At 38.2% G+C, this 25,304-nt stretch overlaps 1 protein-coding gene across 2 annotated transcripts in view; it reads left to right on the top strand.

Annotated features, from left to right (window-relative positions):
- The first annotated feature begins 3,017 nt into the window (after window positions 1-3,017).
- Window positions 3,018-25,304, top strand: part of gpr156 (G protein-coupled receptor 156) — a 43,477-nt gene continuing 21,190 nt past the window's right edge. The window contains exon 1 of one of the 2 annotated variants that reach the window (XM_017469114.3): window positions 3,018-3,303. The gene's annotated coding sequence lies outside the window, so the exon portion shown is untranslated. Of the gene's footprint in view, window positions 3,304-13,874; window positions 14,113-25,304 lie in introns of those variants that run through there. The other variant, XM_017469113.3, reaches the window with a different exon arrangement.

Genomic DNA, 25,304 nt, shown 5'->3' on the forward strand with positions numbered 1-25,304 from the left:
ATTGGTCTGCATGGCTGTCGTCCCAGAAGGAAGCTTCTTCTAAAGACGATGCACGAGAAAGCCTGCAAACAGTTTGCTGAAGACAAGTAGACTAAGGACATGGATTACTGGAACCATGTCCTGTGCTCTGATGAGACCAAGATAAACTTATTTGGTTCAGATGGTGAGTACAAAGACAAGTGTGTCTTGCCTACAGTCAAGCATGGTGGTGGGAGTGTCATGGTCTGGGGCTGCATGAGTGCTGTCGGCACTGGGGAGCTACAGTTCATTGAGGGAACCATGAATGCCAACATTTACTGTGACATACTGAAGCAGAGCATGATCCCCTCCCTTCGGAGACTGGGCCGCAGGGCAGTATTCCAGCATGATAACGACCACTGCCTTGCTAAAAGAAGCTGAGGGTGAAGGTGATGGATTGGCCAAGCATGTCTCCAGACCTAAACCCTATTGAGCATCTGTGGGGCATCCTCAAACGGAAGGTGGAGGAGCACAATGTCTCTAACATCCACCAGCTCCGTGATGTCGTCATGGAGGAGTGGAAGAGGACTCCAGTGGCAACCTGTGAAGCTCTGGTGAACTCCATGCCCAAGAGGGTTAAGGCAGTGCTGGAAAATAATGGTGGCCACACAAAATATTGACACTTTGGGCCCAATTTGGACATTTTCACTTAGGGTTGTACTCACTTTTGTTGCCACGGTTTAGACATTAATGGCTGTGTGTTGAGTTATTTTGAGGGGACAGCAAATTTACACTGTTACACAAGCTGTACACTCACTACTTTACATTGTAGCAAAGTGTAATTTCTTCAGTGTTGTCACATGAAAAGATATAATCAAATATTTACAAAAATGTGATGATAACCGATACCAATAGTTCTACCTTTTACAGTATAGCTTCTTTTAAATTAATAACAATTCATTCCACAATTGTGAAAGAAATGCAAATAAACACTTTATTCTCTCCGTTTCAACAAGTTGTTTCACAGTAACTGGTCTCATAAACAGAAAACACATTACTCAAATTAACATTAACACATGAACTAAATTCTGAAGATTAAAGTAAGATGTTATTAATTCATATTAACATTGACTGAATTGTAAAAAAAAAAAAAAAAAAAAAAAAAAAAAATCCTGTTAGTCTCACATTCACTCACCACAAACAAAAGCATTTCTACTTCATCACTGAACATCAAACTGGTAATATATAACATCAACTTTTTTATATATTAACATTAACTGGATATGAAATATACTACTCTGCAAATATATTTTTCTGTGCAGTATATACTTTTTTGTCAACTCATCTTCATTTAAATTCTTTAATTCAGCGCAAGCAGCTCGGTCAAAAAAAAAAAGTTAGACTCGATGCCGAAACTCCCGCTTCACTGCTGCAGCGTCCGGTGTAAACTTTTAGCAGTGCAGAGATTACAAACTGCTGTTTTGTCATCATTCCACACAAGAGACATCATCCCTACACACAGCACTAAATCCATGTTTTCCCATCCTCTGATTGACAGGATATAATCGGCCCTGATCATCGGATGTTTTTAAACTATCCGCTATGGCGGAAAAATTGTCTTTATCGGCCGCAACAACAGTGCATCGCTAATTGATAGCATACAGATGTGGAAGAGTAATGTCTCCGGCGTCACCCAGAAGAAGATGGGTTCCATTTTCAGTCTGGTTCCGTTCAAAGTTTCCTCCTCAGGGAGATTTTCCTCATTGCCTCTGGCTTGATTATATTTTTCACAACATCTATGGTTAACAGTGCTTTACAAATAAAAATAGAATTAAATGAATGTTCTACATCAAAACAGACAGGCGGAACTTTAAGTCTGTACCTGCACTGGATTTTCAATGCCACACCCTCTGTTGTGCTACTCCACCCTCAATCATCTCTGACCACGAAAATGGCTTATATCCAACCAAATTAGCAATACGCTTGCATTATGTCACTAGGTTACTCTTGAGCCTGTGAAACAAATTAAAGCCCTTGAGGTAATCTATTAGGTTGGGAGTGTACATGCAAAGGTTTTGCGGTTATTTTTAAAGGAAGCATTTGTTGTTATTTACATCTTGTCCTCCAAGTTAGCTGCGTATTATCAGATCCACCTCTTAATGAGATAATTGGCTTCAGCTCTAACTGGGATAATAATAGTATGTGAAACAGAGCTGGAAAGAGTTCACAGGATCTCCTTAGATTGTTTTGTGGGATTTCGTGGATAATATATAAATAAAGGATTCCTACTGTATACAATATAACGCTGGGTAACTGAGTAGTGATTTAATTGGCTTACTACGTCATACATGGAGCCCTAGTGATTTTGCACCAGTTTTTGCTCTTTTAATACTTAAATTATTATAAATGTATGGATGACGGAGCTGATGTGGGAGTTTATCAGCACCATTTAGGCGCCCAGCTTCCCCAAAACAAACATCACATCACTGACCATCGCTGTCAAACAGCAGTCAAAAAGCTCTGTCTAAACGTGTAGATGACATTAACACCATGATGCATTTTGTTTTGTGAATTATTGATATGGGTCATGTCTGGGACAAAGCTAAAGGACTTTCTAACATGTTTTAATTCATTCATGTTCACACCTTCTCATCATGCTGTGCATGCAACTACCTGTACACAGCAGACTGCAAGCCTGACCACAGGAATGCAGAGCCAGACGGTAATGTGGGTAAACATGAGCTGCTCTTTTCATTGTTTTATGAAGCTGTACACTTGAAAGAAAAGAGAAGCAGGCAGAGGCAGAGATGATGGCTTTCCAATTGGGTTTACAATTATATTCACACACTTAATGTGTTAAACCTGTCCCTGTCCTTAATGTCAGTTTTTTTTTTTCTCTGAATGCTGTTATTGTACACACCCAGCTCTGTAGGGGAGAAGGGTGTGTCTGTACACAGCAGCCAACATGCTATAGGCCTCAGTACAGAATGAAAACCACCAAGCAACAGCTAGGAGTGTGTGTGTGTGTGTGTGTGTGTGTGTGTGTGTGTGTGTGTGTGAGCCTGCTATCAGTTGCAACCGGAGCCAGGGAGACACGTGGAAGACGCCAGGATGAAACTTAATCTTTCGCATTTAAACAGCAGACAGAGAAGAGCGATGAAGCAAGTGAAGTGTGCAGTGAAGTGATGTTTTCATCAGCAGGAGACGTTTTTTAAAACCCCAAATCTGGAAGAGGATGTAACCTGCGTGCTTGGGAGGATGGAGTACATCCTGGATGATGTGCATCTGAAGAGTCTGAAAGTCTTTTAGGACACATCTGTCCTCCTCATGCTGATGTTACACTTGGTAAGTCAGAGATACAGTACCTAGTTTCACTGTGGTAACGAAAGTAGAGACCTTTTTATAAACTAAAAAATGTCTTCTTTTTGGTAGATGATTTTATCCAGAGTGCCTTATAATCCAAGCAATTAAAGGTCACTGCTTTTTGGAAAACAAAAACACTTGTACAGAAAAAAAAAATACCTTAAACATTGGCAAATTCAACTAGTGTTCCTCTTATTAGATTGTTTTTACAACAATGTACGATTAGTACTTCTATATCTTTATATTTTGATTCATTTCAAGCTTAGAATTGTGTTATTCTAATTTCGATAAGTTCATTTCTAGAAAGAAGCAAAATCTATAGAACATTTTAAGCTTGAAATTTGCTAAAATGTCTATAAATAGGTTTAATGGTCTCATATTTGTTCATATTTAATTAACTATTTATTTATTTATAATTAGAAATATTAGATAACATTTCCTTTATTCAAGATATCTTCACTTGGTAAGATATCATTTTTGCAGTGTAATGGATCATGGTTTTTCTATCATGGTTTTAATTGTAAATGGAAACCACTTGGCTTATTCCCACTGGTTAGTTTTTTTCAGCGCTGGTCGAAGACTCGATCAAGGACTGTGGCAGTCCCGGCAAGTCAAAGTCAGCTTTATTATCATTAAGGATATGGGTATCATTGCTGACTCACAGCTCCAAGTTTCCTGGTTCGATCCTGAACTCAGGTTACTGTCTGTGTGGTTTGGCGTGCTTGTCCGTGTGGGTTTCCTCTGGATTCTCCGGTTTCCTCCCACCTTCCCAAAAATGCACGTAGGCAGATTGGTTATGCTAAATTGCAGGAAGGTCCTCTCACCTAACACCCAGCATTCCCAGGATTGGCTCAGGATCCAACGCAATCCTAACGAGAATAAAATGGTAAATGGCCTGCACTTATATAGCGCTTTTATCCAAAGCGCTTTACACTGTGTATCATTCACCCATTCACACACACACACACACACACCAATGGTAGCAGAGCTGCCATGCAAGGCGCTAACTTGCCAACTTGCAACTTGGGGTTTAGTGTCTTGCCCAAGGACTCTTCGGCATGTGGAGACAACCCTACGATTAGTGTACAACCCGCTCTACCACCTGAGCCACAGCCGCCCCCAACTTTTACTAAATAGGAAGGAGAATGAATGAACAATGAAATGAAAACTTTTTTCGTTTTAGTGAGTTGAAATGTAAAGAGTAAAAACAATGAAACACAATGTATAGATAAATTGTACCCAGCAGATTAAAATGGTGGTGCAACAGTCGGGTTGGTAAAGTTAATACCACAAACACAAAAATTAACCTCATAACATTCTGATGATCATTTCAGAGCTGTAACCACCGAGACTTTGTTATTATTCTACTGCTACTGTACTGTCACTCGTGTCTGCTTTTTTCCAAACTGACTTGTGACAGCTTAATAGGGAATTCACTGGCATCAATGACACACACTATGTTTAATTCCCAATCCACAAAGACTTAAACTAAGCCAGGTTAATAAAGACGTTTCTCCTCAAACAGGCTTGTATATGAAAGATGTCATTGTTGCTTTTTCTGCAGGCATTTAATATCATGTTAGCTCACATCTGATCATCACCACAACCCTGGTCTTTAAATTTGATAAATTGTTTGCTTGAGTAGATAGCAAAATAGTGTATGCATATTATCAAAAGTGAGCTGCACATGCTGTTTTGTAATTCTATCTGTGCAAATACATAAATACCTTCACAGCATGAGATTTAGCGCTTTTGTTGTTTGCCTAGAGTGGCGTAATGGTGCAATATCTGTAATAGTTTCCATAAGGATCTTTTGTATATAGTGAAAAATTGTCTATCAAATGTATGCAGTGCAGCTTTTAGACAACAATTCACTTCCATTCCTAAAATACAATGGAGTAGGAAATGGTGGGCTTCCTTACACCCTGAACCATACAGGAAACTCTGAAATGTTCTGGCATCCTCTGTCAGGGTTTTAACACGTACGGACGTATCAGTCAGTGCAAATTCAAGATGTCGACTGAAGTCAATTTTTATTGCCGTCCATCCAAGTATACAGTGAGCCAAAACGCTGTACCTGCCTACAGGAACAATAAAAATGGCATAGTGTTCTAAACAGAAATGTATATTGCACAATATACTGCAAATCTAGGATCAAGTGTGGCTCCTGCTTGATTGGAATGAAAACCTGCACCCACAGCGACCCTTTGCAGGCGAGATTGGACCCCTGTTACATACAGTGGGGTCCAAAAGTCTGAGACCACATTGAAAATCTGTGATTTTTTTTAATCCTGTCTTTTAAAATTTCTAAATAAACAATGTTTTGGAATTTAGAAATATTTAAAATAAAGAAAGTAAACGTTTCATTATTTTAATATTTAATATTCAAGATTCTGCACTATTTAAATGGAAGAAAATGTGTGATATTGACCATATTAACTGCTTTGTACAGGTCAGATTTTCCTCATGCCTATTTACACTAGTCATAGAATATAATTCACATATTATTTTATCCTCAATAAAATATTCAGTGTTGTGGATGAGGGCAGAGTCATCCTGGAGGAGACCAGTCCCCTAGAGACCAGGATAGAAATGAATGTATTTATTGATCTGCAATGACACTTCTCTCTCATTGAGGCCAAAACATTATAGCATAACAAAGCTACTGGTTTTACTTTTAATTAATGTCACTTTTCTGTACATAATAATACATATGCTTTATATTTTTTTTTAAGTTCTTAACATAATAATACACATTACAGTAAGCCAATGCCTACCTAAAGTGCATACATATATAAAGTGTATTATACCTGTGTATTACAGATGTTATACACTGTCAATATATTTACACACATAAATTATAATATATGGGAAATAGATGATCCTGCTATAGTCCATATATTGTCCTAATTATACATGTAAAAACCAGCAATTATCTGAACGTTTTAAAAGATATTTATAATATATTATCAAGGCATTATATAACATATTTATATATTTTGTATATTAATACAAAATACTTTCATTCTATTATTATTGATTACATATTGATATCTTAAATGCTATTGGTGTGATTTCAATTTCTATTATATTTCTATTATAAATGTTATTTGTTTTGCATACTGTAACATCGTATAAGACGAAATGGAGCCAGTACAATGAGTAGACAGAACATAATTCACACTAGCTATGTGGAACAACAGAGCAACATCAGACTAAGGCAGACAGTTTATGTCTGCCTTAGTATGATGATGGAGACTGGCGTAAGTAGTAACATATGAATGTGGCTGCTTAGAAAGAATACACATAAGTACCTAAATGCAGTGTGGGGCATCATAATTAGAAGCCTGTAACAGTGGCAGTATATAAAGAATATACATAAATAATCCCGGAGTCTGGAAAGACAGGCTTGGGGTGTGTTTAAAGTGATGAATGTACAGTTATAGAGAAAAGTGATATGGCTTTGGCTGAGTTTTTTGTGAACAAGCATTTGTTTTTACACACCGGAAGATTATGAGAAAAAGCACGTCTTCTAGTCTGTACACGTTTGTTAAACAATGTTGGGTTTTTTTCCTATTGCAACTGACAAGCATCTATTGATGGCTGATCACAATCAAATATTTAACATGTCTTTGCAACTTGACTCTGAAAGCATTGCACCTGCTCTGGGTCTAACCTGATCTCAGGGTTTACGGCATGATGTTGTATCCAGAGTGTGTGTAGTTAATAAGCTACGGTGACGTTACGACTGATTAAAACAGATTGAAAAAGTAGGAACTTACATGAAACTAGTTTTTGTTTGTTTGTTCGTTTTCTTCCAATATTCATCTGTCCAGTTTTTGGTGAGCCTGTGTCCTATGTAGCTTCAGCTTCCTGTTCTTTGCTGACAGAAGTGGAACCTGACTTGGTCTTCTGCTGTTATAGCTCATCCACCTCAAACTTCGGTGTGTTGTGCCTTCTGAGATGCTTTTCTACTCACCGCAGATGTAAAGACTGGTTATTTGAGTTACTGTAGCCTTCTTGTTAACTTTAACCAGTCTGACCATTCTCCTCTGACCGCTCTCATCAACAAGGTTCTTTCTGCTTGCTGAACTGAAAGAATTAACCATTTTTATCCCAATCATAATTAAGCATTCAACAGTGCTGTTGCAAAATAATAATAATAATAATAATAATAAGTTGAGGGAACAGGTGCATTCTAAATGAGACTTCTAAATCAGGAAATGCTGATTACTTAGGGAACGTCTTTCAGACAATACAAACACAATGATTGTATTAAACCCAAATTGAAGTCTTTGAGGTTGCCACTGAAGGAATGCCCGATTTGACATTGATTCCAGCTTGAGATGAAACCGTAATTGATATGATGCTGTGATAGGAAGCCACTGTATATGGACAGTTACATATCTCTAATAATGTCAGGCTTTAATAGTAAGCTATACATATCATAAATATTGGTGATGAACTGCACCTACACATTGGATGCATCCAAAACTGCAAACTACAAAAGACTGTTACACAATAGCGCAGCACTATAGATTTTAAATGTAGCCTGTATCCCGTATGCATCTGGCATCAGTCACTGTGTCTGAAATTCCACACTTCTATGTACATAGTGTGCTGAAAGAGTACTCCAGAATGATTAGCATGTCCAAAGCTGTAGACATTTATCTGGCCAAAGTGTGCAAACCCTATGGTATGGAGAAGGTATGACTTCTGAATGAAGTAATCACTTATAATATATAAGTAATATATATATATATATAAAGATTCCTGCCTCTACCCTGTGTGCATGGAGTTTGTATGTTCTCCCCGTGCTTCGGGGGTTTCTCTGGATAATCCGGTTTCCTCCCCGAGTCCAAAGACATGCGTTGTAGTCTGATTGGCATTTCCAAAATTGTCTGTAGTGTGTGAATGGGTGTGTGAGTGTGTATGTGCGATTGTGCCCTGCAATGGGCTTGCCCCACATCCAGGGTGTCCCCTGCCTCATTCCCCGAGTTCCCTGGGATAAGCTCCAGGCTCCCCCATGACCCTGTGTAGGATAAAAATGGATGGATATGCTAGATTATACTAGATTAAGAGATGCATTAAAATGTGAATGTGTGTTATGTGTATAATTTAGGCTTACTAAATAGCAAAGACTTACTTATCACTCGTATTCTTCTTTAGTGCAAATCTAACATCTACGAACCCTCTTAAAACACTTCTGAGGTCTCCACCCATTTGACGTGCCCAAAGGCATTTTTATATTAAAGCAATATTAATAAAGAATGGACCGGCTTATAACCCAGTGCTACACTTTTTCTAGACTATAAATTTCCAGGTTTTCCAGATTTTCTTACATACACTAAATAAACCCCTACCAATTATAGCAGATCTCATCCGCATTAAGTGTGTACACAATACAAGGCGCAAATGAGCAGTACAGCATACCATACACATTTTAGCACTCTTCATTTGTCCTATGAAGCACATTTGCACTGACACTGCAGGTATTGACCTGAATGACTCCCTTATTTGAATGCATTTGTTTGTTTGATGACTCATAAGACCTGTAAGCTACTTTATGGAGGGAGTGAGATGACACTCCCTTTTGAAGAAGAAACCTGGCATGGAGTCATAAATCCTTGTGAAGTGTTAATAATACAGTTCATCTCTCAGAGGTGGGACAGTCAAGAGCTGAAATATGCAGGATCAGTGGGAGAATAGATGGCACTTCCTGAGTATTGTGAGTCTTTATATTGGCTATTGAGGCTGGTGAGTGTTGACACACATGTTCGTGCTCACACTCTCTCTCTCTCTCTCACACACACTCACACCTGCTCGTAATGGAGCCAGTCTCACAAACATGTATTTCTTTCCAGTTGTGCGCCCAGCTGTGTATTATGATAGCAGCTATTTATTTGAACAGTGATCCTAAAACCCATTACTCACTTGGTGGCCCCCACCCTGTCCCATGATACACCTCTCCATGGGAACTCTCTTCTATCACAGAAATCATACCTGAAATACATCCACAATGTATTCATATCTAAATAATACCAGAGATTGTAAAACAGAATAACAGTAATGCCCATGACGTATGCTGATGGCGTAATTGGTGTTAACAACAAAACCAGACAAATCAACTTTAACAAGACATCAAAACGTTGTTTGTTTTCTGTTATGAATTTAAATGAATTACTTAGCTATCTTAATTCCTTGGTTTGTTTACTGACCACTAACTACCTAACATTATTCTCATTGAGGCATTGATTTAGGATTGAGCCTTTCTAGCTGTCGGTGCATTGCAAAGTGTTGATGGTTAACTTCAACGAGCTAACTTTAATCCGTCTGAACAAGTGATTCAGCCACGATTTGCAGACAAGGCTTATATTGCAAAAACAGACTGTTCCTTGTTTTTTGGTTGCTCATTTATTTAGGAGTTGGCGAGGAGTCAGGTTCCCACTGGGGATGTAATGATAAGATCATTTGGATAGATGCATGGATTTTAAAAGGCTACAATTGTTTAACTGCATCAAGGCAACAATCATGACTCGATTAAGATGGATTATATAATTTATTACAAATCAGTTATCATCAAAAAGGACTGATGAGTGGCGTATAAAAAATAATTGATATTGTTAAACTGATGCGTAAATAATTGAATAGGCTAACAAGGTGATTGGCTTATAACGCGGATACTTTTAAAATAATCATTTTCTATGTCCTAACCATTCATGACTTAACAGTAGGCCTACCCCAGACTCTGAGCAAAGTTGCCGTGATCGATAGAACGAATGCTATTGCTATTAAACTGAATTACATCATATAATATCGTATCATATCGTGGTAGATCCAGTGGTATTGTCAAACAATGTATCGTTGAATTATGAATGGAAATTTCATTGTATTGTAGCATCGTATGGTATCAACAAATATCAGATCGTTGTTTTAAGAATTGAAATCATATCATATAATGTGTAAGGCTGAGGTTTGCACCACTAGTTTGCAAAACACATTAATAAACCAAATCACAACCGCAAAACCGAAAGCCCATCAACAGTAACTCAGAAAGGAAAGATCCATATTGTATATCAAATACTTGTTGCTTATTGGACACGGTATTTACACAAGGTTAGCCTAGTGAAAACAAGTTAATGTAAAGTTACTTTGAGGTAATTCTTTCTTCTGAATAACCCGGTTTTCTTTCGCATACTTATAGTATTGCAAAGTTGATGACATATCTTAAAAAACATCATGTGAAAGCTCTTGATAAATATAAACACTAATAAAAGCATCAGTACCGTATATTACCATAAACATCCTGTACCTTTTAGTTTTATTTCATCTCTCAGACTGATATGCGCTATAGCCAACCAGCAAGGAGCATACGATTTTTAATATGGACCTACGTTTTTTGTTTAATGTTGATATGATTCCAGATTTGTGTTGTGTTTTGCTCTTGTGTTTTCAGTTTGTTTATGTATACAGGCCACCTTAGAAACCAGACTTTACCTTTAGTTTTGTTGTTGTGTTTGCTGATTTGCTGTTGGGTTTTTGTTTTGTTAAGGTGTTCTGCACTCGGGCTTCTTCAATTCACCTGTTGCCTATTTTTAGATAAACATTAAAATGATTGATTTGATTGGTGTTACACACAAGATGCATTTGAATAACTCACTTAGAATGGCTCATGGAGGACAAGCAACATACAGCACAACTAAAAAAACAGGCCAAACCACATACTATCATTGTAAGTACATGGCTACAGTGTAGTAACAGCTGATCTGAGTGACGCACATCTCACTAGTGAGCATGAGTGATACCATAAACTCTAAACTCCTTCCCTTTCTGCAGGGAGGGATTCTTCTCTAAAACCTAACTGCTGCTTTATCGATGGGAATAAATAATATTTCTGTTTTTAATGACATATTACAGGTTTGTTATTTGTATTGTCTTGAGCTGGCGCAAACATTTCCTTTGGGATCAAAAGTTTTTATCTTACATTAGCTTATCAAAATGGTGAGTAAATAGAACCTGGAGAAATGATGTACTACATGCAGAGCTCCCCATCCCCATAACATTTGGATGAAATGGTGCTCCTCCAACTGGCACAGCTTTTGACAGCAGGTGAGTAGCACTGCACACATGATTTCTCTCTCATGATTTCATGATATTCAATAATGAATTAGCATAATCAAGTAAGTAATAAATCTGCTCAGGTATGTAACAGCAACGGTTTCAAAGACCGTTGTAGTGACTTGTAAAATGCTTCTACCTGTATTGTGAACATGATTGAATATTGAGCAATTATTGAATACTAACAAACATCAGAGTCCTGTTTATGAATAGTAATAAGTGCTGGTGGGGGGACTGTGAAAACCAGAGAACAGAGATAAATATGAATAAATATGGGATATATGTATGTATATATATATATATATATATATATATATATATATATATATATATATATATATATATATATATATATAAGCTATTAAAAAACGCAGCCAGTCAAAAGTGTTTGAGCATTCTGAGGGTTTTTTTTTCAATAACTCTTGGCATGTTCTTTGAATTCATATACATCAACCAGCTACATGTCCAACCATATACATCACTAAATGTTAATCTTCAAGTCCTCATTTACAACTCCATACATCTTAAATTCTGTCGAAATACTAATGACCTCTTTTGATTGACCAACAATTAATTTGTTTCCTTCTATTTGACAGATGTAAGCTGATGTTCCATTGATTTGCTCAACTTTCTAGTCATGGGGAGCGAGCTCACTGCCTTAGCTCGACAGAGTTTTTATTGCACCTAGTGGCCCAAAATGGGAATTGCAGCAAGTGCTAACAGTGGCACATTGAACAAGAAGTAGCCTTTATGTGTCACATATACAGTACAGAACAGTGAAATTCTTGCAACTTGGGGTCAGAGCACAGTGTCAGCCATGATATGGTGCCCCTGTAGCAGAGAGGGCCTTGCTCAAGGGCTCAGCAGTGGCAGCTTGGCAGTGCTGGGGCTTAAACCCCCCAACCTTCTGATAAGTAACCCAGAGCCACTGGATCAGGAATCACACTGCCCCATGCACAGTGTAGGAGCAGCAAACAGGATAGTTAATGATTGGGTTACTAGAATGGGCTATTTATCAAATAATTGGAAATAATTGAAAATGTAAGTGCATACAGTGTGTCTAAATGTTTCTCATTTTTACACTGCCCAAGTTTTTATTTATTTATTTATTTATTTTAGATGTAGTTGGGCAGGTAATTCTACTGAAACCTGGGATATTAGCTTTTCTGCACACACTTCATTGGTGTTGGAAAACAGTCTTGCTCTGTGGAACTCAGTTTGTATACTGGATAACTACATGTTGTCAACTCTCAAATGCCTATTACATGGTTACTTTAAAAATTCAGTGATAGACTTTCGACTTAATTTGTTTGAGGCAATGTCATTATTAAGGTTATCCTTGAATTCATTACTGGTCTTAAATAGAGAGTGTGTACCTGCCAGTGATAGATTCTTACAAATTTAGTTTGTGCAGTGATGTATACTCACAGTCTTTGTTTGTCCTGCAAGCTTCATATCTGACCGCTCCACATGAAAGGAAAAACTTCCTGTCAGTGAGACTTTTCCGTTGAGTCTCACAATCCTGATCCACACCTTTAGTCTCAGTCAGATGCCCTGTTAACCTTTCTGGCAAATTCCACCCATTTCCCATACTGCTTATCCTACTCAGGGTCGCGGGGGAGCCTGGAGCCTATCCTCGAGGACTCAGGACACAACCCTGGTCGGGGTGCCAGCCCATCGCAGGGAACAATCACACCCCTTCACACACTACAGACAATTTGGAAATGCCAATCAGGCTACAACGCATGTCCTTGGACTGGGGGAGGAAACCAGAGAACCTGGAGGAAACCCCTAAAGCACAGGGAAAACAAGCAAACTGTGCACACAGGGCAGCGGCAGGAACCCCCAACCCCGGAGGTGCGATTCAAACGTACCAACCACTACTTTCTGGCAAGTTTTCTGTTTAAAAAAACAAGACCCAAAACAAACATATGAAACAGTAATATTGCACCTCCTTTTCGTATCATATATTGTTTATTCCAAATAATGTATTCGTACTCGGTTACATCTCTAATAGGCATGATTTTCAGACGGAAATCACCTGAGATGTGTTTAATTGCCTTCCTCAAATAATACACACGTCAGGTTTAACAAATAACCCAGCTTAATCGTGCTGTGTGAACAAAGCTAATGTGTTTTGCCCCCAGTTCACACTGTTATGAAAAGAACAGATCTGTGTCATGTGGAAAAAGTGATTTAGGTCACATTTGTCTTCATTATGAATGTATTTAACTGAGTCAAGAAAAGAAATAAGTCAGTCAGTCAGTCAGTTAGATGAGGTGAGCAGGATAAATATTGTATCAGTTGTTTTGTCAGATTTGAAGGTAAAAGGAAACCAAGAGAGTTCGCGCCCTTACCGCCTACTAATCACCTCCACGCGCACCCCCCCCCCCCCCCCTGTCTGACTGTCTCTCTCTCTCTCTCTCTCTCTCTCTCTCTCTCTGTCTGACTCTCTCTCTCTCTCTCTCTCTCTCTCTGTCTCTTTGCCGGTTCCTCTCTCACGCTCCACAAAGTGTACATGGACTTACTTTTATTCAGAGACTAAGCTGACTTTTACCGCATGTAGGGTATTGTGGTCATGGACGCGCGTAAACTGGACGCTTGTTTGTCTCTCCGAGGATGGAGAAAGGAAAACCAGAAAATACTTTGGGATTAGCTGACACTCGGACACAGGTTTGTACTCCGTCTTTCACGTCAGTTGAAGCTACTAAAGTCACGCTACTGAAGTTTGCGTAAACCGTGCGTTAAAAAAAAGCCATATCCTGCATTTTACGCAGATACATTACATTAAAACAAACCCCACAAATTGCGGGGTTAAGGAACGCACCTTTCCCTGTTCACTGCGATGCTACCAACTCGAGTTGTACGTGTAGTGTTACCTGGAAAGGTATAAGAAGTAAAGTGTTGCTCTAAAAGCTAATAAGTGGTACAAGAGAGATTCCTAATGTAAATTCTTAAATCATTTTAGATGTACACAGAGCATATACATTACTAGGTAAAAGATGCACAAAACAACTAAACTGTATTCTCAAAGTTTTGCAGCCAGAGACTCCAGTAACTATAAAACACATTCCACAGACTCCCTCAGTACAGACATTTATTATTACTATTATTATTATTATTATTATTATTATTATTATTATTATGAACATAATCTCACTATTTAAATATTTTAATGTGTGCAGTTATTTTGGGGCTGTTTATCAGAGCCATATTATCGACTGACAGAACACATTACAGTCATATTTTAACATATTTAGGTGTATTTATTTTTGAGTTATTGAGATTTGGATTAAATTCATTAGATTCAAGTGACCTGGCTGGCTAATAAGTATAAAACATCAGTAATAAATATAATCATTTGATAACAGTGGGTGGGGGAAAGGCGGTTTAGTGGACAGAACATTTGCCTTGCACCTTCGGGGCTGGGGGTTCAAATCCTGCCTTTGCACTGTGTGTGTGGAGCTTGCATTATTTCCCTGTGCTTTGGGGGTTTCCTCTGTGTACTCCGGTTTCCTCCCCTAGTACAAAGACATGTGTTGGAGTCTGATTGGCATCTCTAAATTGTCTGTAGTATGTGAATGTGATTGTGGTTGACTGGTCCGGGGTGTCTGCCGCCTTGTCTCCCGGGTTCCCTGCGATAGGCTCCAGGCTCCTCTGCAACCCTGTGCAGGATAAGTGGTATGGAAAATGGTGGATTGTGATTTCCAATCCTTTCAAAAATGCAGACCCCCTGGCTATACATCACAGACCTCACTTTAAGAACCATTATTCTAGACAGTACCACTCTTTACCCTCTAATATACTGACTCTTGTGTGTATTGTTGGTTAAACATGCTCCGATTGTGTGTAGTATTGGTTAAACATGCTCCGATTGTGTGTAGTATTGGTTAAACATGCTCCGATTGTGTGTCGTATTGGTTAAACATGCTCCGATTGTGTGTCGTATTGGTTAAACATGCTCCGATTGTGTGTCGTATTGGTTAAACATGCTCTGATTGTGTGTAGCATTGGTTAAACATGCTCTGACTGTTATAAATCGGTTAATTTCATGCTATTTAATTTTAACTTTACTTCTTTTTTTTCCACTGAAGCTGTAGCTCAATTACGTTGTGATATGATTGCATGAGTTCATTCATCATTCAGTGTTTACTGTAAGACTTGTTTTGAGGCACCTCCTTGTTTAATCACTGGAACTTCTATTCAGTTTGTTAATAAACCCATAAATAATAGGACATGTTTTCACAGACTATGAACTGCCAATCAAACCATATGTGGTTATGTAATAAGCCTACCATGTGCATCCATTGGCATTCTTCTTCATTTTGTGGATTGATCCACTTTCTTTGCTCGGTAGGGTTTTACCAATAACTGCATTCTTTACTTAAATCAGCTCAAGTGCTAAAGGGATTACAAGGTGAAATGGAATGTTTCAATATAGCTGTGCTTTGTCTCCTTCTCTCCTGCAGATGCGAAAGTTTAGACGGGTCAGAAGAGCCCAGTAACACATTATACTTGTGGCTAGCAGCTTGAACTGGCAACACTATTTAAGTTTACTTAAATGTTTGCACGTGCCTTGTCAAGTACAATCTGTCTATCTGTCTGTTAACATTTTAATGGATGAAACTAAAAGGGAAAGTCTATAACAAAACCTAACAGAATGAATCTATCAAGATTTTGAATGTAGTTAACATTAGCACTGCTTTTCCATTAGATGTCTGTGCTCTCCGCCCAAGGCCACATTTGTAGCATTGCTCTTTAATGACCATTAAATCCACTCCAAAAGGAAAAGACACACCTCTGTCATCATGGAAAGATTCCGTCAATACCATTGTGTAGGTGCAGGTGCACCAACACCTCCTACAACAGCAAGCTTCACCATTTTTTAGGTGTTTGTTATTGACTTTTTGGCCTAAAGTAGCACAAGACAGTGTTTTATGATATTGTTGGAAAGATCAGTAAATATGACCATAATGGACAGTTAGATAAGGCCAGACAACTCAACAGAATACCAGCACTTTCGCTGCTTCTCACAACAGCTACAAGTGAATGATAGTGAATTATTCCACACATCAAAACACAAGTTATGTCATGAAACCAACACTGGAGTGAAATGTAGTGTGTGTGACTTTGGTCATAATGTTATTGTTGTCGTTTCATTACATCTTCCACCATTTTCCACCATGTGTGTATTTAGTCCACGAGAAGTGACGCAGTGGTTCATAACACTTAATGAACTTTGTCACCAACTATTTTGTATCACATTTTATTCATTTTGTTGATGACTTGTTGCAGCCTTATTTTATATGGTATCTATTTGATACTTAGAGAAACAGGATAGTGTGCGAACATCCAAAAACAGTTTTTTAAACAGGTGCACGGGCAAAGAATCAAAATAAATCATGGAAGGAAAAAGGGATGACACACTGCTATAATCAGTCCGTGCAGGATTTCCTGGAGTTTTTTGTTTTTGGTGTGATTCTTGCGGCCAAAAGTGCGTCTTGTTTTAAAAAAAAACTGTGATGGAGTTTTTTGTGCTGTTTTTGTGGAAAACTACTTGAATTGGTGATGATGCAATCGCACGAAATAGTTTTGTCCGGTCTTTCATGGTGATGTTTGTTGCTAAATGAGACCTTTTAGCTGTACTCATGTTTGATGCATATGAATGCGTGTTGTGATGACGTCACATGACGCGTCTTTTTAGAAAAATTGTAAGCTTCTTTGATTATTGTGTAGTTTGCTTGAATCGCAAAATCCTGGAGGGACTGTATAATGCCCTCAAAACATCTAATGCAACAGAAATAGTGTTTGATACTTAACACTATCAAACAGATGGACGGCACAGTTCTATAATGCTCTCAAATGCTTTTAATAATAAATGGAGTAGACAATGTTGTCTACTTTATTTATTATTAAAAGGTTTTGAGAGCATTATAGAAGTGTGCCGTCCATCTGTTTGATACCTAACACTCTTTCTGTTGCATTAGATTAGGATGATGGAACATCAAGTCCAGTGTTTCCCAGACTAATCCTCCATGACCCCCGGGATTTTGCTCTTCCTCAGCTTTCCACACTGAATCACTGGTATATTTGCATCGGGACTGAAACCCGGTTAGTCTGCTTGTCTCAGAATAATCTCGAGGCACTCAGAAAATTGACTTGTGCGTAAGCCGTCTCTGAATACTTGTAACTTTCCCCATGTAAACACTGCTCTAACTTTTGGACTTAAGTTGCCGAATCTTGGAACTTAGACTCAAGCAGGCTTGTCCAGAGAACCCTTACCAAAAAAGGTGTACATTAAAGTATACTACTCATTTATCCAAGCTTACTACAACGGTACTAAAGTACACTAAGTGTCTACTTAAGTTTACATTTAATACGAGTCAATGGAAAGAACTACACTAGGTGGCAGGTAACCTATTAGTATAGCTTTAGATGTACTAGTAGTAATATGTCTATGAAATTATGGTACCGGTAAGATAATTAACAATACAGCTGTTGTTTTCGCATGAAAGTTTATTGACCAGCCCAGATTAGGATGCAGTCATGTCTAGATCAGTGTTTTCCAGTGCAATCCTCGATTACCCCAAGGAGTTTTCTCTACCTCAGCTTTCAACACTGAATCATAATACATTTGCATTGGGATCTCACATTAATCTCTGTCTGTTTGTCTCTGAGGACTGGGTTGGGAGACACCGCTCCTGGCAGTTGACGAACGACCTTTGGAGACCCTTTCCTCTCCACTGCGTAGCTGAGCGCATGGCATGTTGGACGGCCTGAGTGCTGGTGAAAAATGGTCGGAAATGCCTTTCTCAGCAGGAAACCGTAAACTGCGGCTCTAATTTTGGGAAAGTGACGACAGCATTTTGTAAAAGGAAGCGTAGGAATTTCTGAAGCGCCAGAACAGAGAAATCAGATGTATCATGGATCATTACACAGTTGTTATACAAATGTTATACAGCTAAATGAAACAATAGATTGGATGATGTTAAACTATAAACAATTCAAATGTAGTCACGCAACAGTATAAGAATCTCAAAATATAAAGCTAGTGTCAAATACCAGGCTATGGATAATCCAGCAGTGAGCGTAATAGTTAAAACTGCTATTTTGTGGTTAAGCTGCTTACAGTGTTTAAGCTAAATACAGGTTTACCGTGAGGCCTTTGTAAACGTTCATGTCTACTATTTTACACTAAAGATGACACAAAACCACTGCAATTAAAATGTACTTTCAGACAGCAATGATTAGCTTAGCATCATATCGCATGAACTGGAAATGCAGGAGAATTTAGTGTTGATCTTAATCGATCTCTTCTGAATGACGAGTGTGAACAAAGCTCACCGATTTTGTTCCTACTGATCACAAATACTGTATAGTCGACCAGCCGAGAAATGTTTGGTGTCTGAAATTGATCAGCTTGTTTTGTTTTGAGGTTTGCAGCTGACAAGTAAGGGAAGTATAGGGCTACCGGTTTATGCCGAAATCATCACACACTTGCACCAAACTGTGTCGAGTTCCTGTTGAGTGATTTCTAACAGATCAGATCTCAGACGGACTTCTTTTCCATTCGTATTGAACCGGACATGTGAACATTAGTGGCTGTGAATGATTTTCAGGATAAGGAAGTTAGGGTGTAGGTGCTGTTCTATGCTTTTTTTTTTTTAGGAGTAAGTTACCAGTTATGGGAGCGGGACTTTCCTGTAGTTTCAGAATCCTGTAGCAAGCTGTGATGTCTAGGAGCTTAGACTCAACCAGACACTATATTTTACTTGACACAGACAAATTATCTAAATATATGATAGTTGACGGTTTATCTACATTTACTACAACTATAGTAATGTATACTTGAACAAAGATACACTAAGTGTTTGCGTAAGTTTATATTTGATATACTAGCATGTTTGAGTCATTTAAAAGAACTACACTGGGCCACAGTTAACCTATTAGTTAACTTTTAGAGATACGATACTGAAACTTTTCTGAATATATTAAATATTCGGGTCTATACTTTTTAACCGCTTATAGTTACATTTAATGTTTTGAGACATCCAAGAGGCAAGTTAGTTCCTATTAACTCTTACGTTTGTATCATTCTATAACTTATTTTTTTCCCCCCTCTCATTTGAAGATAATAAGCCAAAAACATACACAGCTTGTCATGTTACTAAGCACAAAGTCGTCTTGTATATGGAATTTAATTTATGCCAAAAGTATTGAACGTAACGTTTCAAGAAACAATCAAAAATATACAATGAGAAAGAAGAAAACCACTCTGAAAATGAAAACCGTGAACGCTGTGGCAAAACTTTAGCACGGTCTTCAAATAAACTGCATTCTTTGTTAACATTGTTCTGAGCTTCGTTTTTGCTAATCACGGTTTATGAATGTCGTTTCTATCAAGGAAAAAATGCGAGTTTTCATTTGCATTTACGTTCGCCACTTTGGCACAAATCTCACACATGGGCGGGATTGACAGCGATATACTCTCATTGGCTAGTGAGATTTGGATCGACAGCTCGAGTGTCCAGCTGTGGAGGAGGAGGAGGAGGAGGATGATGATGATGCCGATGATGATGCCGCCACCTCTTCGTGCCACTCCTCGAAAAAAAGAGTCATATGAGACTACCCTTATGGCATTGGGACTGCAATTACCACATGCAGTTTTGCACTCAGATCTCCTTTAGTGAACAGTGGATTAGTTCAACAAACAGACTTCATGTTAAATCCATAATGAACTTTCTTTTACTTTCACACTATCTGTTGTCACCCAGATGAGGACGGGTTCCCTTCTGAGTCTGGTTCCTCTCAAGGTTTCTTCCTCTTTACATCTTAGGGAGTTTTTCCTTGCCACCGTCACCACGGCTTGCTCAATAGAGATAAATTCACACACTTATAATCTGTATCTTGTGTTTATATGTCTCTGTAAAGCTGCTTTGAGACAATGCACTATGCGCTATACAAATAAAATTGAATTGAATTGAATTGAACTACCCAAACCTCAAATATTAATTACGAACTAATATACTGACTAAGTAAGTAAGTAATTTTCACTACAAAGTACAAACACTACAACTTTACAGAGAACAGCATTCAGAACACACTCCAAAATTCACCCCACTGAAGTCTCTACTTCCAGGGCAGGGTGCTGTCGATCCAAATCTCACTAGCCAATGAGAGTAAATTGCTTGAAAGCCCCGCCCACACGAGAGGCTTGTGGCAGAATGGCGAACGTAAACTTGCGAAGCGTGAACGAAATGTTTGAAAGTGTAAACAAAAGCACTGGCAGCACGTTCACAAACCATAATTAGAAAACTGTTAACAAAGAATGCAGTTTATTTGAAGACCATGTGAAAGTTTTTCACTGTTTTCAGTTTCAGAGTGTTTTTCTTCTTTCTCATTGTATATTTTTGAACAGTTACGTTCAATACTTTTTTGGCACAGATTTACTTCCCTACTTGTAGACCTTAATGGCTGTTACAACGAGCTGACATTTTAGACTCCTTCCATAAATGTTAAATAAACACACCATACTGAAAGCATATCCATTTTTCTTTGTTAAATATCAACACATTTTTTAAAAAAAATCTGCTTATTATTAGCCCTATAATGAGCTGTTACTATAGAAACAATAACGCATTAGGAATATAAACCTCACAGTTTTAATTACTGTCAGAGCTGCTGTTATAGGAAATGAATCACCAGCTTCAGACCAATCAGAATCGGTAATTCAACAGCGCTGTGGTATAAATAAACTTAATGTAGTACACTTTAAAATACACTAAAGAATACTATATAATCATACTGTATGAAGAGGCGCATGTTGGCATTTTTGGAAATTTTTGACTTGAAGGTAGTCTTTTAGTTTTAGTCTTTTAGTTTAGATCACTTATAGGAATCTTTGTTGAAACTGGTTTGTGTGTCTGTATAAAGACTCTTTACTCGTATCATGTAAGGAAAGTGTAAGCAGTGTAACAGACTAAATATATTTGGGACAGAAACCTTAGTCACCCGGTGAGCAATGCTGTTGTTCAATCCTCCACCGTTCACCTGTTGTGCTTCCTTTACCTCGGCACACCTGATTCGGCTTCGCAGACATTTTATGAGTTGAGTCAGGTGATTGAGTGTGGGTGAGGAATGTATTTGGATAATTGGTGTTCAGTTGAACGTCATGCTTCACTGCGTCAGTATATTCCAGGAATGAGCTTTCCACACAAGACCACATCTTTATATATACTCCTGTTCGGCAGTCTTAATTTCTTGGTGGTTTTATTTCATAATGATGCCATGTGTACACATGTCTTAGTAAGGTGTTGAGCCAGCACAAACTGGCAGAACAGCTTCTATGCACCTTGGCACAGAGTCACTGGAAGTCTACTGGAGCGATGAACAGCGTTCTTATTCCCTCAGCTGGTGTTTTGATGATGATGGTGGACAGCGCTGTCTAACACATCACTCCAAAATCTCCCATCTGGCCATAACATATGATTTACATCATTTTCATCCTCCTCAAACCTTTCAGTGAGCCCTCGTGCCCTGTGCACGGGGGCGGAGTCATCCTGGAAGAGACCACTCCCATCAGGACAGAACTGTTTCATTATAGGATAAAGGAGGTCAGTCAGAAAAATGTTAGATTGATTTTCAGTGACTCTTCCCTCTAAGCAGAACAAGTGGAACCAAACCATGTAAGCAGAGATAAATAAATGCCCTACACAGAATAACAATTCCACTGCTTTTTCCTTTAATTTGTCACTCGTGTGCAAATTAATGATCATCACTGTGTATGAAATAATAAGATGAAAAAATATTCACGTGCTCAGTCTTAGCATATGATTCGTATCGCACATGGGCTTTAAATTCTCAGATTACACATAGTAGTTACTGTATAATTCATAGTAATCATTCAGTAATATGCTTCATACCGCAGCGCTGTTAAATTCTCAAACCTGATTGGTTAAAAGGTGTTGAATAATTTTCTGTAACAGTAGCTGTGACAGTAATTCTGTCTGCAAGGAAAATCACAGTTTTACGTTAATGCACTTGTTCTGATACACTGTTATTTCTATAGTAACGATATAGAGTGACTTCTAGAGGGTGACCAGTCATCGATTTTGCAGATTTTTCCGCACCGATGACCTACTGCTGGAATGATCAGTTATCGGCAAAAATTCCACACCGATAGTTTTTCCCGGTTGCGTCCGTTGCGGGAGCAGCTGAGAAGGGTCCGCCGTCATTATAGAGTATGAGCGCAGCCTCTAGAGGCGAAATAACCACGATCACAAATGACAAATTTTGTTGTGTTATTTGAAGAGTTTTTTGATTAGAGTGTTACTTTTTGGTTCAGTCTGGATTTATATGTTTTATTTACTTTAATATTTATTAATAGTTATATATTTATTTCATTTTAAACAGTAAACTGCATTTTCATGCTATAAAGCTATAAGTGTTATATAGTGTATAAATTTTAAAAACCATCGATACTGCTCAACTTAGTTGTCAGTATCTGTAAAAAATCGGTCGACTTGTATGGCAGATATTCCATGTAATGTAAGCCATTGGATCTATCCATGAGAAGTTGTTCAGGCTATAACATGACTGTTTAGAGCTGCTGTACATGGGGCCTGTCACCTAATCAGTAGTGTCTGTTCCGTTGTTCACGTCAACTAACATCAGTACTTAAAATTCTTTAATTTAGCTAGTTCGAGTTTGGTAGAATTTGTGTTAAACGTGTAAGAACAGTTTCACATATCCATCCTTGGTGTGTTGTCGCGTCTTGGTGCAGAGGCCAAAACCACAGGGCTGAGATCAGGAAGAGAATTCTAGTGCGATTCGATTACAGCGAGAGTTCTGATTAAAACCAACTGCAGGAAAAGAAGCCAGCTGTGTATTGCTGTGTAGTACGGTTGACATTTTTTGAAATCCAAGCTGGCTGTAAGGTTTGTTGACATATCTCGTTATCATATTTCTGACTAACGAATGGAATTTTTTTGCAAGAACGTTTCCATCCTCGCTACTCTCACGCACACCCTCAACCAGCGATTTTTTTGTTGTTGTTCTCCAGTCTGTTTATCCGCATGGGACCACTCCGATTCAGTCCGAACGAACAGTTTTGAAAGTGGATCGATATGCTGCTTTTCTGCGTTCCTGTGTAAAGCATGACATTAACACCCCTTTTTGTTTTTGTCTCAGGTAACATCATGATTTATTAAACTTCACTAAGGATTTAGCTCTGGCTATTAGCTAACATTACAGCAAGCACGCTTATGTTGGTTACTTTCAATATGAGTTCTGTGTATTCATACCCTGCTGAATTTTTTTTGTTTTTAAAAAAACTATTGAAACTATCGCAGAAATTCGAATGGTTTCCACTACAAATACCATTACAAACCATCAGCCCTTGTTTAACCATTATAACCATTACCAAATGATTTCCATTATGAAGTAGTACATATTTTATAGTACATAGGTCCTTAATGGTATCCACTAGACATAACATGCCACCAATAGAAGGCAACAAATTACCAGTAGAGACCCACAGGGACCTTTACATCTTCCATTAAAACCAGTACAATTCCTATTATGACCATTAAAATCATTACAACTTCTCTGAAGGTTTATATTGGGTTTTTTTTATTTTTTAGCAGGGTATACACACGTCTACAGTAGTTTCTCACTTCAGTAAGTAGCTTGGTGCTTTATGGTAATGAACATTCCCTCCCTTCTTTAAGCTTTAATCATTGCTTAATGAAATATAGTTATGGGCATGAGTATTATTATTTTTATTTTCACTCATTTATAATTTCATAGTCCAGGGTTTTATGAGCATGGTTTATCATACCTGGACTTTAATAATTGTAACACTTTGAGCACTGTTGGTATAATTTCACAAAGAATATTATTACGAGAGCTCATTATTAAAACCCCCCGACTAAAATAAATTAACATATAATACATATTAGATTACATTACAGTAATAGATATTATTGCGCTAATGTTTTTTTGATAGTTGTTTCTCAGAGGTTTATATGTTTGTGACTGTGATGATGTTGATGATGATGACGTGTGTGCGCGTGTGTGTGTGTGTGTGACTGTGCAAGAGAATGCCTGAGGCTTTTAGACAGATAGATATTCAACCACAAGTGCTTAGTCATGCTCAGAGGTGACTGTTCAGACTGTTTACAATAAAAACGTCATGAATCTCAGACGCACTTATTCATTAGATCTTATTAACACTTTCTTCCACATTCATTGAGACATTAAACTCGTGATGAACACACATCTAATGACACAAAACAACTCATACGCAGACAGTGTCGTATATTATGTAACGGGTGAAAGATGCGGTGCGCTGTTAGGAAAATAATCAACGATCTCGTTAATGAGTCTATATTGATCACATATACATATGCACAGTGAAATTCTTTTCTTCGCATACTCCAGCATGTCTGGAAGCTGGGGTCAGAGTGCAGGGTCAGCCATGATGCAGAGCCCCTGGAGCAGAGAGGGATAAGGGCTCAAGGGTCCAACAGTGACTTGAACCCCTGACCTTCCGAGCAGTAACCCAGAGCCTTAACCACCAAGCCACCACTGCCCCCTACCCTGAAGTCAGCCTGAAGTGGATTCTTTTCCAATAGCAGCACATCACAATGTATTTTATTCCTTTTATAGCACAACAGTTTGTCAATTTTATTAAAGAATAACACCACACTTTTTTTATCCGGTTATAGTTACATTTAATGTTGGCTGTGAATGACTGTGAAGGTCTGTGAAGCAAGTTAGTTCCTGTTATCAGTTACATTCTAGCAGCTATATTGTAACAGTTTCCTCATCATCATTGAAGGTTAACAAGACCAGAAAAATGCTGC

The sequence above is a fragment of the Ictalurus punctatus genome, chromosome 6 (genome assembly GCF_001660625.3).
Source record: "Ictalurus punctatus breed USDA103 chromosome 6, Coco_2.0, whole genome shotgun sequence".
NCBI lineage: Eukaryota > Metazoa > Chordata > Actinopteri > Siluriformes > Ictaluridae > Ictalurus > Ictalurus punctatus.